At 36.1% G+C, this 14,424-nt stretch overlaps 1 protein-coding gene across 4 annotated transcripts in view; it reads right to left on the reverse strand.

The window, feature by feature from the left end:
* Positions 1 to 14,424, reverse strand: part of PEAK1 (pseudopodium enriched atypical kinase 1) — a 312,205-nt gene that overhangs the window by 219,500 nt on the left and 78,281 nt on the right. The window contains exon 3 of one of the 4 annotated variants that reach the window (XM_059371769.1): positions 5,746 to 5,804. The exons of the other annotated variants lie outside the window; for them this stretch is intronic. The gene's annotated coding sequence lies outside the window, so the exon portion shown is untranslated. The remainder of the gene's footprint in view (positions 1 to 5,745; positions 5,805 to 14,424) is intronic. 4 annotated transcript variants of the gene reach the window in all.

The raw sequence follows: 14,424 nt of genomic DNA on the forward strand, positions 1-14,424 counted from the left end.
TCCCTGATATGAGGAAGTGGAGATGCAACATGGGGGGGTTAAGGGGGCAGGAGAAGAATAAATGAAACAAAATGGGATTGGGAGGGAGACAAACCATAAGTGACTCTTAATCTCACAAAACAAACTGAGGGTGCTAGGGGGAGGGGGATTGGGAGAAGGGGGTAGGGTTATGGACATTGGGGAGGGTATGTGCTATGGTGAGTGCTGTGAAGTGTAAAAACCCAGCGATTCACAAACCTGTACCCGGGGATAAAAATATATGTTTATAAAAAATTAAAAACTAAAAAAAAAAACCTGTTAGAAATACAGTAGCTACCTATAATGCCACCACAGTACTGATACACTGAGAGATCTTTTATCAGTTTTGCTTTCCTCTATGAGCATCTGTATTCATACATCAAACACATTTGTTTTTTCTTTTTTTTTAATGTACCAATTGTTGTTTAAAGCTTTTAATCCCAGTTAGTTAACATACAGTGTTATATTAGTTCCAGGTATATAATATGGTCATTCAACACTTCTGGTTTTTCTTTTTGTTTTAGCTATTTGATAAATACACGTTCACTGTACGCAAATCAGAATACAGAATATTCTGTACAGAATACAGAATTTTTTTTAAAAAGCCACCACAAAAAAAAAAGAAAAAAGAAAAAAGATGGTCGCCATTTCACTATATGGCCTTCCAGCCACATACTGAAATATCTAGATGAATATATATTCATTGATACACTACTCTATCACCCGTCGTTTCCTAATTCACACATAACCGCAGAGTTCAGCTCGGAAGTCACTTTGTCTGGGAGCTCCTCCTTGGTTCCCAGACTAGGCCTAGTGCCCAAACAGGCACTTGCATACCTCTTGATACTCCTTCTCCTAGTCAATATCACATTTGTAGTCAAATAATCAATTAAGAAATTAATCATTATTAATAGCTATCTTTCTTCTAAAATGTAAGCTCCATGTATTATTCATCACAGTTTCCCCAGCATGGTGCCTTGAACACAGCAGGCATTCAATGAGAAGTAACTTAGTAAATGAATGAATAGTACATGTATACACCGAAATAACCACATAGCTAATAAGGTTACCCTTACAGACAGGAAAAAATATTCAAGAAACCTTAGTACAAGAGATGTAAAATGATGTGCACAGCAAATCCCTGGTTTTATTTTAGTACTAATAACAAAAACTTCTTCCATGAACAGAAAAACAAAACCTACAACAAACGGTTCATAATAATAACTTCAGGTGAGGGATTTCTGCAGGCTTTCACTTTCTAGTGTATATATTTTTATTATGATTTAATTTTTAATGAGTACATATTTTTATAAGTAGAAAAACAAGGATCAAATCTATATGCATTATAGGAAAGTTGGAAAATAAAAACAAATTAAAAAAAACAAAAAAAACCCGGGGCGCCTGGGTGGCTCAGTGGGTTAAGCCACTGCCTTCTGCTCAGGTCATGATCCCAGGGTCCTGGGATCGAGCCCCGCATTGGGCTCTCTGCTCAGCGGGGAGCCTGCTTCCTCCTCTCTCTCTGCCTGCCTCTCTGCCTGCTTGTCATCTCTCTCTCTCTCTCTGTCAAATAAATAAATAAATAATCTTTAAAAAAAAAAAAAACCCAATCGTCAGTCTCATTACACCAGACACAACCACATGTTAACAACTTACCTTACAAATTAATTTTGGCTTGACGCGGTATAGAAAAATTTTTATTTTGTCTTTTATGTCTCATTTCATCCACATAATCATCCTTTCAGGTGGACAGCCCTTGGTCACAAAAGAAGTAACACAAAGGGGTTGAATGAGTAGTATGAGACCCCAGGGCTGGTTAGAAACAGACAGAAGAAAGGGCTCTCCTAATACTATTGACTCCTTATTAACCCTAACAGTTCAAGCAACAAATAGTCAAAGATGAGATTTCTTATATACTGGGTAACAGGTGAATTCAAATTTAAGAGCTCTGTAAATGTAAATTAACCACTTTAATAATATTTTAAAGTTGTTCAGATAGTTAGACAAATATTTATGGTGGCCCCTAGAAAGGATATCAGTAATTATTTTAAAAAACAGAATAACTATTGATACATGTAATGAACTTGGATAGATTACAAAGGAATTATCCTTAGTGAAAAGAACTCCAGCCTTCAAGGCTACACTATATTATTCCATTTATATAAAGTTCTCAAAAAAACAACATTTCAGAGATGGATAGCAGCTTAGTGGTTACCAGGAATTAGCAACAGGGGAGAGGATTGGGAGTGAGTATAAAATGGTGGTACAGAGAAGCTCTTTGCGGGTATGGAATAGTTTCGTATCTTGAGTATGGTGACAGCCAAATCTATATAAATGATAAAATTACAAAGAACTACACACACAAACACATGGACGCGCACGCGCGCGCACACACACACAAAAGCAGGTAAAACTGCTGAGACCTGATTAAGGTTGGTAGATTGTACCAATACCAAGTTCCTGGTTTTGCTATTATGGTACAGTTCCGTAAGATGTTACCATTGGGGAAAACTGGGAGAAAGGTACACAGCAACACTGTGTACTATTTTGGCAATTTCCTGTGAGTATTTAACTATTTTGAAATTAAAAGTTTTTTAAATGGGCAAAAAGACAGTTGGTAAATGATAAATGATATCAACAAATGAACAAACAAACAAACAAAAAACCTCATAATCTACCCTTGTCAGAAACACTTGATACTAGGTTTTCATGAACTTTCAATACATAGTAGTAACTGAAGAGGACACTACAGGGGGAAATTTCTAACAGCTGTCCTACAACAGAATGGGATCTCAGGCAGGCAGTCGGCTCCCCACTGGAGGTATCTGAAAAAGATGGGATGCTTTTCTGACAAGGGATATGATGAGGATGACTCTCATATTAACTTACATATGGGACTAAATACTCATTCTAAGGCCCCTTTATGGATTTGGCAAACACATGGCATAGGTAACACAAATCTCACTCTATCCCTTCCCAATTTATGATCATGTCAGACACTATTATATTGCAACACTCCTTCACAAATGTCTCCAATAAGCCTCCTAATTGTCAACAGGTTCTCTAGGCAGCTACTACCAATCAGTCTCAGGTGGTACTTCCTAACAATGCAGTTGATATTCTATAAACTCTCCGATGATGGCAAAACTATAAACTTTAGGGACGCCTGGGTGGCTCAGTTGGTTAAGCAGCTGCCTTCGGCTCAGGTCATGATCCCAGCGTGCTGGGATCGAGTCCCACATCAGGCTCCTTGCTCGGCGGCGAGCCTGCTTCTCCCTCTGCCTCTGCCTGTCATTCTGTCTGCCTGTGCTCGCTCTCTCCCCCCGCCTCTCTGATAAATAAACAAAATCTTTAAAAAAAAAAAAAAAACTATAAACTTTAATTCAAAAGTAAAGCTTGCCAAACCTTGCACTAGAACCAAGAAGACTAATACCCTAATAGGTTCCACAGAACACTGCCTCCAGCTGTAGCAATAATCATAATCACTATGATAATGCTTTGAAATTTAATAGCCACTCTGATCTAATGACAAATATCATTCAAAATAAATTAGACTCACCTTTTAAACTACTCTTACAGAAACGGTGAGAAACAATTCTTGGTCTATAATAGGTGAAATTCTAGCACATGGAAGTGAGCAATAACATGCCTTAAATATAGTTAAAAACAAAAAAGCATACCCAAGTACCAGGTACAAAATTCAAGGCTTTGAATCTCTTGAGTACTCTACAAACACCTTTAATTTCAAAAGTAGTGTAACAAAGAAAATCTCAAATAGGAAAAATAAGTGTATACTTAGTAATTAAAACTATTATCTCTGAAATAACCAAAAAGTTAATAACCAATTTTGAAAGTTTATAAATAACAGAAAGTAAAAGGAACCCAAACTGGGTGTAACTGCCAAAAAGGAAGCCTTTGTTGGATGCACAGGATTCTAGGAGTAGATCATGATACCAACTGAAAAGAGCATGGCAGCTCATAAACAGAACTAAAGCACAGACACAAAAGATTCTTTAAGTGTTTCATCTTTTTAAAAGATGTTTAAGGAATATGAAAGTGTAATACCAACCTCTTCAACTAGCCAAGAAACGAAATAAAAACAGGAAGTATATATCTCCTATAGAAGTGCTGTCTCCTAATTCTGTGTATCATCAAGCCATCTCAAATAACAGTTCTATCCCACAAGACTATTAGTCCTAATGTTAGGGATCTTCCAACCTAATTTATAGATGTATCCAAGTAGAGTAGAGCAAACAGACTGCCATTGTTGGTGGTATCACTACAGAGGGTCCTTTACTCTTTCCTTATTTACTTTCTTTATTTGCAAAATGGGAGGTTGCTCCCAATGGAAAATCTCTTTTTAGAGGGTCAACTATAAGACAGCACCAAGATACAAGGTTTTGTTACGATATCCAAAATGCCTCTTTGTAACAAAAATATTTTCATGCTTTATGACATATTTTGATTTTTCTCTTGGTATTTATCATTGAAATTTCTGATATATGATCTAAAAATTAAGAAGAGCTTTTGAAAGATTCTCCTAAACAGGAATTGGTGCTTCCCTCAGTTGTCTCGTGACTTCTGGTTTCCTGGCCTTAGTTTCTCTATATTCCCTCGTGTCATTGCAACCAAGAGGTATCAGTTGGTACAAAATTTGGTAATAAAATGTGTACCCCTGCCACATTGTAATTACTCATATAGCTCTCTCTCTCTCTCACGGTCATCCTAGAGAGAGAATGAAATACTTCCTAGAGAATGAAATACTTAATCTCATAAATTCATATCCCTAGTGTTGAGCATGAGGCTTGCACATAGTAGTCCCTGAGGGAATGCTTATTAAAACTTAATAATCACTGTAAAACCCTCTGGAGAAAAACAACTCTACTGTTTACTTGAATTTTATTTTTCAAGCTTTTCTAGACAAATAGAACATAACACCCAACAATTTGAGCTTTGTCTCTACAGTTCATTATTTTTCAAATCCAGGAGTTAAATAACCTTATCTGGACCAGCTAGTTCAGCCTCTTATTTCTTTGTACCCCAGTTTAAGACTTTATAGGCAAACAATGAGCTACTTCTCAGAAGCAGGAATCACATCTTACTTATCTCTGTATTCCCAATACCTGGTTATGGAATATGGGCTCAATAAATGTTTGCTGAGTAAATGTATTATTAAATAAATCCACAGTATATTTTTCATACTGGCTAAAAGTAATTTCTAATATTGTACCCATAACCCATGTAGAAAAATCTTGAAATATTTGTCCCACAAGTGTTTGGAAGGCAATTTGGTGTGGAAGAGTTATGTGTCAAATTGAATTCAGTTCTTAAATCCCATGTAGAGTGAAATCTGGAAAGAAAAAAGAAAAACACCAAAACCAAAGCCAAAAAATAGTCTAGAATATATTCAGAAACCGTTGCCTTCGTGTGACCATGGAAAAATAGGTGGAGTTGAGATGTTGAGAACTTTCATACATAGAAGATTAATGAGCAGTGATAAGGTCACTGAGGAGCCAGAAGCAGTTAACCGGCTTAAAATGTCTACATTTTCCAGGCAAATTAAGTTCCTAAGAGGAAGTGCTACCTTTCAGTTTTGGAACAGACTTTAAAAAGATATTTGTGAGGTCTTTGAATTCACTTTTCTTCAATAATAAACAAAATTTTCTCAGCTTTAAGTCAAAAGCTGATTTTTCTAACCAGGATCTGAAAATCCAGCTGTGTCTTACTCACTGCTTTTTTATGTCTCTCCCCCTCATTCCTAAGATCCTTTGATATGAATTTGGTTCATCCTGAAATATAATCAACATAAATTTTGTTAAATTTGTTTTGAAGAATAGAAGATTAAAAAAATAGTTACAATATAAAATAATAGTACAAATATAACACAAAATTGGTACTAACTTTAATTTTTAAAAAAGTAAACTATAACCATAGACTAAAGATAACTTCTGTAGTTTAGAAATCTAACATATAGTTTGAATTTGTCTATTAGGTGTTCTAAATTGTAAGAGAAATAAGATCTCAATATTGCCCATAGACTATAAGAGATAAAATCTCCCACTTGCTCTGCCATTCCAGCCATCTGTTGAGCACTTAATATCCTCTTCTTGCTTCCCTGCCCTTCCTTCTCCACCCAAATTCATCTTTGGATTTTAGAGAATGACATATGAACCCCATCATTAGTGGCCAATTATTTTTGATAAAGGGATTCTTTAAAACATCAATAACAAACACTTTCAACTACTCTCATCAAAACCACACTATTCTGGGTCTTGGTAATCTTTTACATAGAGGGGTAGACACAGAAATTTTAAATTAAGAGAAACAGAAGAAAGGACACAAAATATCTCCAGTTGTAAATGAAATGCCAGAACCATTTCAAAATAAAGTCATACCTAGCTCATCAAAATGAAACTAGACTACATTTTCTCCTGGCATACATGAAATCTATGGCTTGAGCACTGTGTTTTGAGACTGCCTCTCTCCTTGTTTCCAGTTATACTTTCCATATGATGACAGCATTCTCTGAATGCAGGGAATATTTCTCTCACCACAGAAACTTCCTGGTTGGTAACGTAGGAGGAAAAAAGTCATTCTTGGCTGCTCCATCCAATATCCTAGCAATACTGGAAGGCCTACGCCATGTGAGACTGAGATGAGTCTGTATCTAAGAGTACCTCATTTATCCCAAAATACAGAATCAATCAGGTTTATATTCTTGATATTATTCTGTGTAGGAAGCAGCTTGACATGTGGGATGCATAAAACAAATAAAAAATTACCAGTGACAAATGAGCTCATGTGGTAGAGGCAGAGAGAAAAAAAAGTATTCTGTGTATTATATTTTGAAAAGCCTCAGAAATTATGTTCAGTCAGGCAAAATAATCCCAATCTTCAGAATATGAGAAGAAAATCCAAACACATCTGATGGGGCTCTTTGTTTTCCCCAATAATTAACAGTATTATCAGACAAATTATATTCTGAAAAGATCAAAAACAAATAAACATCATTTTAGAAATAATAACCAAAGTTTTTTTAAAGACTTTATTTATTTATTTATTTGACAGAGAGAGAGAGAGAGAGAGAGAGAGAGCAAGAGAGAGCACAAGCAGAGGGAACAGTAGACAAAGGGAGAGGGAGAAGCAGGCCTCCTGCCGAGCAGGAAGCCCGATGGGGGGCTCAATCCCAGGACTCTGGGATCACGACGCAAGCCGAAAGCAGACACCCAACCGACTGAGCCATTCAGGTGCCCCCAAAGATTTATTCTTATTATTATTATTATTATTTTTTTTTGTAAGTAGGCCACCCGCCCAGTGTGGAGCCCAACTGGGTGGAGGGGAGGCTTGAACTTATGACCCTGAGATCAAGATCAGAGTTGAGATCAAGTGTTGGACATCAAGTGTTGAACACTTAACTGACAGAGCCACTTAGGTGCCCCCAAATATTTTCATACTAAAAAGTGTCCCCAAATGATTACCAACACAATGGTGTTGTTTATATTGATTTTTAATAATTACAGAATCAGATATTTGGATGTTAAGTTAAACTAATCCCTGTACTCAACAGAATACTGTTCTAAAGTAAATCATTGTTGGGGCAAGGATACGTTTAAAATGAAACCAGTTAAATAAATAAACAATGCAATGAATCACTGTAAATTCCTATGCCATCAAGATAAAAACTCAAACTAGGCTTTAATGTACTCTAGACACCTGTCTGCATTTCTTTAGCATTCATATTCCTCATAAATAAGAGGCAGATAATTAGGAAACCAGTTCCCTTTTAAAACACATATATAAATATATGTGACAATTGACCAACTTTAAATATTATGGAACATTATGTCAATAATAACAAAATACACTAAGACCATAATGAAATATTTATTTATTCAACAGAAAAGAAATAATAAGTACAGATTACCATTGGTTTCTTTAATGTCAACCCTGATAAACTAAAACATATATCAACTTAAGAAAAAAATCCAAACACATGCCAGATGTTCCTTTTGATATAATCAGAACCATTGTAAAGATTCTGTTTTAAGAAAAAAAAAAAAACTTGCAATGTCATTATAAAAGCCAAGACTAAAACTAAGAGAGGTACTCACACTTGGAAGATTTAAGAATTAATTGGTAAGCACATAATGGAAGAAGGAATGCAAAGGCGTTAGTGGGGGGGAGGGGAGGGGGCAGGGATAGGAGAAAAAGAAAAAACCCTCCAGCAATAACCGTCCACACTGACATCACCGATGATTAATACCACAGTTAACAGCACTAGTTCAACATTCTTACAGCTTCCTGAAGACCACTACTCTTTAATATCAGTGGAGATGACTCCAGTCTGATAACAGAAACTTCATTCTTCAAGAATATGGCAGAAGGTAATTTTACAATATACCACATATGGATTTTAATCCAAAACAACACACCCATTATTACATACATATTTTTTAAAAGCCTTCCAGATATCATCCCCCAGATATCATTATCTTTTTTTTTTCAACAACAAAAAAAGTATATCTACAGTTATGGGGATGAGAGACAATATATACAAAGCTTCTAGCACAGGGATCTTGCAAATATACAGTATATTTTCAATATACTGTAACACTGTACAATACACATCTTTAAAAAGAATAAAAAAGATGAGACCTGCGTTAAAGATCTAACATCCTGTAGACTGAATTTAGTAACTGATATTCTTTTCCTACTGCCTTCAAGAGTGCTCTGTATAAAATTATACTGTAACAAAATCACCAAGGGTTCTGTTCAGGACACAAGTTAAATTTAAAATATAAAATAGGGGCACTTGGGTGGCTTACTCAGTTAAGCATTTGTTTCTTGAATTTGGCTCAGGTCATATCTCAAGGTCATAGCTTTGAGCCTTGGCCAGTGAGTCGGCTTGAGAGTCTCTCCCTCTCTGCCGGCCCCTCCCCTGCCTTGTGTGTATGTGTGTGAGTGTGTGTGTCCCCCTGTGGGCACTCTCTCTTTCAAATAAATAAATACATCTTTTTAAAATTTTTTAAAAGTACGAAATAAATAAAGTAAGTAATACTTACTGGCTGCCTACCATACAGTAGGTATAATACTAGAGGCATAACAGAGCAAGTCAATAATATAGGTAGTCTTATTGATGAGCAAATTGAAGCTCTGACAGCTATTCATTCAACTAACTACTCAGTGGCAGAGCTGGAACTCAACCTGGGTCTGAATAGCAGGTTCTTTTCTTTCCAGTGACATATACAATTCATACAGAAGTAATTAAGAAGTTCTGAAAGCATAAACATTATAGGCAAGACAGTTGTTTTTGAAGCAACAGAATTATTTCCACCTAAGTATTCAGGAAGCAACACTGGCTTTAGATCATCAGAAAACAACTAAATAGGGGCGCCTGGGTGGCTCATTGGGTTAAACCTCTGCCTTTGGCTCAGGTCATGATCTCAGGGTACTGGGATCGAGCCCTGAGTCAGGCTCTCTGCTCAGCAGGGAGCCTGGTTCCCTCTCTCTTTGCCTGCCTCTCTGCCTACTAGTGATCTCTGTCAAATAAATAAATAAAATCTTTAAAAAACCCCAAAAACTAAATATCTACATTCCAATTGGGCAAACAAACAAATAAACAAAAAACCAAGTCATACATAACAACAGGTATTTACCACACAAGTTGCTCAGTAGGTATAGAAAGATACAGAAGGTATAGACAATTTTTTAGACTACAAAAACTACTCTCATGTGGTAAACTTTCTCAGAATGTAACATGGAAGAGAAAATTTTTCTCTTTTCCTATAAAAGAAGAAAGAAATCACATTTATTTTTATTAATTGACTAAAGTAGAGCCACAATGTAATTCTGCTGTTTCTGAAACTGGTAGTACCTCAAAACGAGTGTGCCTATGGATTTGCAATTTACCAGTAAAGCATGATTTCAAACCAAAATATAAATCAAAACAAAATTTTACCTTAGCCAATGTGCTGCTAATATTACTTGGGAAGGTACTCTCAAAGCAAAAAGCCCAAATTTCCATTTTCCATTTAGAAGACTAAACACTGCCAATGCAAGGGCTATTATTTTCAACTAATACAAAACTCAAGTTATGCTTCCAGATAATGAGAATTTTGTTGACTTATCATTTAAAAATTCAATCACCCAGATTATCTATAGCCAAATCCAAACTCTAATCTGAATTTCTTTTTTCCCCTCTCTGCCAGCCGGCACACTCTGGAACACTACAACTCTCACTGCGGTTAGACTGAATTGGTATAATCAAGAAAACCAGAAAGGTAAGTCAGGAAAGAAAATTCATAGTACCACATTCTAATCATTTGTACAAATGATTTTCAGGAAATCAGCAATACAACTCACATTCAATAGTAAAGATGACTGAGGCATAGCCATTCTACTGATCTACACTGCACAGTTTTTTGTCACTGAGCTATCCTGCATCAGTAATGAAGTAAGAAGAGCAGAACACAGAAGTAAAAATGTAATCTTGGGCATTAACTTTAACAATGATGTAATAAAACAGGTTTCTAAAGTTTATCTCACCAGAATGATAGGGCAAATGTTGAATACAATCCTCTCTACCTTGAAAAAGGTGAATTTCCTTCCTCAATCAGTTTCACTAGTAAGTTAACATCTTAGTTCTAATTTAAAGGTTGGGCCTACTCTCCATCTGATTTACTAGACAGAGGGAATGCCTAACACTAAAAGGAAAGAAACATAATTCTTCAAACCTTAAATGCATATAATACTTTGAAATCAGAGGGGAAAACACAGTTTTTAAGCAGAAGTCAGTTTTATATTTTTTTCTTATTTTAAAAGTAATAGTTACAGAAAATTTGGAAAACCCAAAGGCATACAAAGAAAATACAAATCATCAGCAATCCCACCAGAGATAACTATTTACATGTTGATACATATATTCAATTATTTCTTCAAATAAGAGTTTGTGGCTATGTGCTATAAATTAGGAATCAAACCACTTCTCATCACTGGTCCAAGCTACCATCATGTCTTGAGAGGGTTATTATAATAGCCTCTGATCTCCGTGCTCCATTCCTGATCCTCTCCACTCTATCCTACACAAAACAGCAAAACAATTCTTTTAAATGCCAGTCATATTTCATTCCTTTATCAAAACCCAACAGTGGCTTCCAATCTCAAAGCAAATGGCCCATTTGACCACAGTAATGGCCCTCCATTTTCACCACCAACCTTTGTCTCCTCCTTACCTTATTTCCCACACACTTTCTCCATTGATTTATCTGCATCAACTGCACTAACCTTCATGGCTGTGCTGGAACACACACACATCTCTACCTCAAGTCTTCTGACTTACAATTACCTCTACCACGAATACTTTCCACCAGATATAAACATTGCTTCTTCTTAGCTTTTTTTTTTTTTTCCAAATTTCGTTTTTCAGACTTCTCTGACCCACTTCATATAAAATTGCAAACTTCCCCCTTCTCTTCCCTTGGTATGCCCTATCTACCTTATCCTGTCATACTCTTCTCTAAAGCACTTATCACTAATTGAAAAATTATTTATTTGTTGTTCTGCCTTTCCTGACCAGACTATAAATTCTGTGTAGGCAAAGAAATGGTCATTTTAATTTTATGTTTTCCCCATGCAGTGCTCTATCTCTAGGTTCTAGAACAATGCCTGGGTTGTCACTAAGTATTTGTGAGTGAATGACTGAAAAACTACGAAAGTAACTAGGACTAGAGTGTGCCTAAAGTGAATATTCAGCTTTTATGATTTACTACTATCTGTTAAAGCATTCCTAATTTTTGAACAGTATTCCATTATAGATATATACTATAATAAATTCAATCAATTTTCTATTTTAAATATTTAGGTTGTTTCTGAATTTCTAGTATAATAAATATCCTTCTCTACACACCAAATACCCTAGAATATATATTTTTCTGCACAGCTCTGATAGTTTCTTTAGTATGATTATTTTAAGTAAGATTGTTGGGTCAGAAGGTACATAGATCACAAATCCTTTTTTCCCCCTTCTATACTGTCCTAAAGAATGGTTCTATCAATTTATTCTACACCTAGTGATATAAGACCATATTTCTCCTCACCAATAAAGAGTATTTGGGTCTTTTTATCAAAACACAAGAGCTGATTATGTTTCCTGAGCCTAAAAAGTAAGACTGGGTCTCTCAGTTAGTTAAGAGTCTGCCTTTGGCTCAGGTCATGATCCCAGGGTCCTGGGACCAAGCCCTGCATCAGGCTCTCTGCTCGGCAGGGAGCCTGATTTCCTTCCTCTTTCTCTGCCTGCCTCTGCTTACCTGTGATCTCTGTCAAATAAATAAATAAAATCTTTTAAAAAAATGTGTTTGACTCTTACTAAGTTTTTTTCCTAATAGAAAAGCTTGAGGAAAACATAAATTCTATTAGTTAATGACAGTGGCTGTTTCTAAGTATCATCTTCCACATTGGCATCTATTCTCAAATAGATTTATTTGAAGAGGTAAATATTCACTTGGATTTATAAACTCTAGGGTGATTTTTTTTCCCCCAATGTAGCTGCTAACTAGAATACTCAAAAAATTTGATCTCAATATATTTACTTGGTTCAAATAGGTTTTCAAGCAATAATTTTCTTCCATTTTTAGGTCGATCAAAGTATCACCTATGAATAACAATTTACTTTCTTTTTCTAATGATTATGCCCCACCATGCAGGCTTTTGGGTCCTGACTACCTTTAGTCCTGGAAGAACAACTCCCATCTTGCTGGCCTTCTACCTGCTCTTCCTGCTTGTTTTTATTCCTCAGAAACAGAGGACATTTAGTGGGATTTACTCAGCATCTCTTCTACTTAGAGCCCAGGCAGTCACCTCTTTCATGGGAGAATTTAGAGGTTGCCTCTCTGTGCCACCATCAATTCAGTTTCTTTCATAATGTTGTTAGCAGAAATGCCTCCAAATTTGAAAAGTCCAGAAGAATATACTTTCATATTTCTCATTAATTTTGAGTCAGTAATGTTTTCTATTATTTATCTAAAAATGCATATGCTCTCTTTCTGAAATTCCTATTATTTGTACATTTTATCTTCTGACTTTTCCTCCATTTGTCTTATTTTCCAATCATTTTTATTTCCCCAACTTTTGCCTTTATACTTTGGAAAATATTTCACAAGTTTGTCTTTCTCACTGTCTAATTTGCTATTCACTGCATTCATTGCAGATTTTTTTTAAAAGATTTTATTTATTTATTTGACAGAGCGAGATCATAAGTAGGCAGAGAGGCAGGCAGAGAGAGAGAGGAGGAAGCAGGCTCCCTGCCAAGCAGAGATCCCGATGTGGGACTCAATCCCAGGACCCTGAGATCATGACCTAAGCCGAAGGCAGAGGCTTAACCCACTGAGCCACCCAGGCGCCCTCCTAGCAGATTTTAATTTGGTAACTATATTTTCCATCCCTTACAATCCCATCAGATTGCTCTCTTCTTGTAACTGCTATTCAGCTTTCACGGCTTTTAATGACTGGATCTTTTTTTGGAACACAAACCTCACTAGATTACTAATTGGGAGATTAAGCGATCTGGGGAGAGTGGATAGGCACCTTCCAGGGGGGTACTAGCCGCAAACTCTGGGTCTCTGAACACTATTTGTACTAAGTACAAATACTTCTGGTCTAAGAGGCAAGAGAGAAATTTAAATATTGTGATTTGTGAGACCACTCATCAAGATGTTGCCCCTCCAAGTTAATATATTTTTTAACTTATTGGGTATATTTTATTTTTATTATTATTTTTTTAAGTAATCTCTACAACATGGGTATAGAGATCAAGAATTGCATGCTCTACTGATTGAACCGGCCAGATGTCCCTGTCCCTCCCAGGTTAGGAGTTCTCTTACCTTGGAGAACTGCCTACCAAAAATTATCCTGAGTGTTTTGGCATATGAGCAGCCTCAAGCTCTAGTTTCTAAGACATATCCAAGTTTCTTCCCACCTATTTATTTAGCTACTGGTCTTTTCAACTGGAATTGAGTAAAGATTGGGAAATGTGTTTTGTCTGCTATTTTGCCTAACACTATTATCTGTATTATTGCCATTATACATCACACTGGCTCTTACTACATTTAATTAATTCATACTTCTAGGTAGTATTTTCTGATTTCCACTTTACCAATTCAAAGGGACTTATAACATGCCATCCCAATCATTACACTGTAGAATGCAAACACCACACTAACAACATTGCTCCCTAGGGAATCTTTTACCAAGGCAGGTAGGATGATGGACTGGTGGGACCCTGAACGGTCACAATTTATAGACCAGGTACCTATAAGTCTTGGTTTTATTTTACGTTATTTTTAACTTTTTTTTTTTTTTCCTAAGAATGAGAGAGAGAGACAGAGCATGTGCTCAGTGGGGAGAAGCAGAGGG

Source organism: Mustela nigripes, chromosome 13 (genome assembly GCF_022355385.1).
Source record: "Mustela nigripes isolate SB6536 chromosome 13, MUSNIG.SB6536, whole genome shotgun sequence".
Taxonomy (NCBI): Eukaryota; Metazoa; Chordata; class Mammalia; order Carnivora; family Mustelidae; genus Mustela; species Mustela nigripes.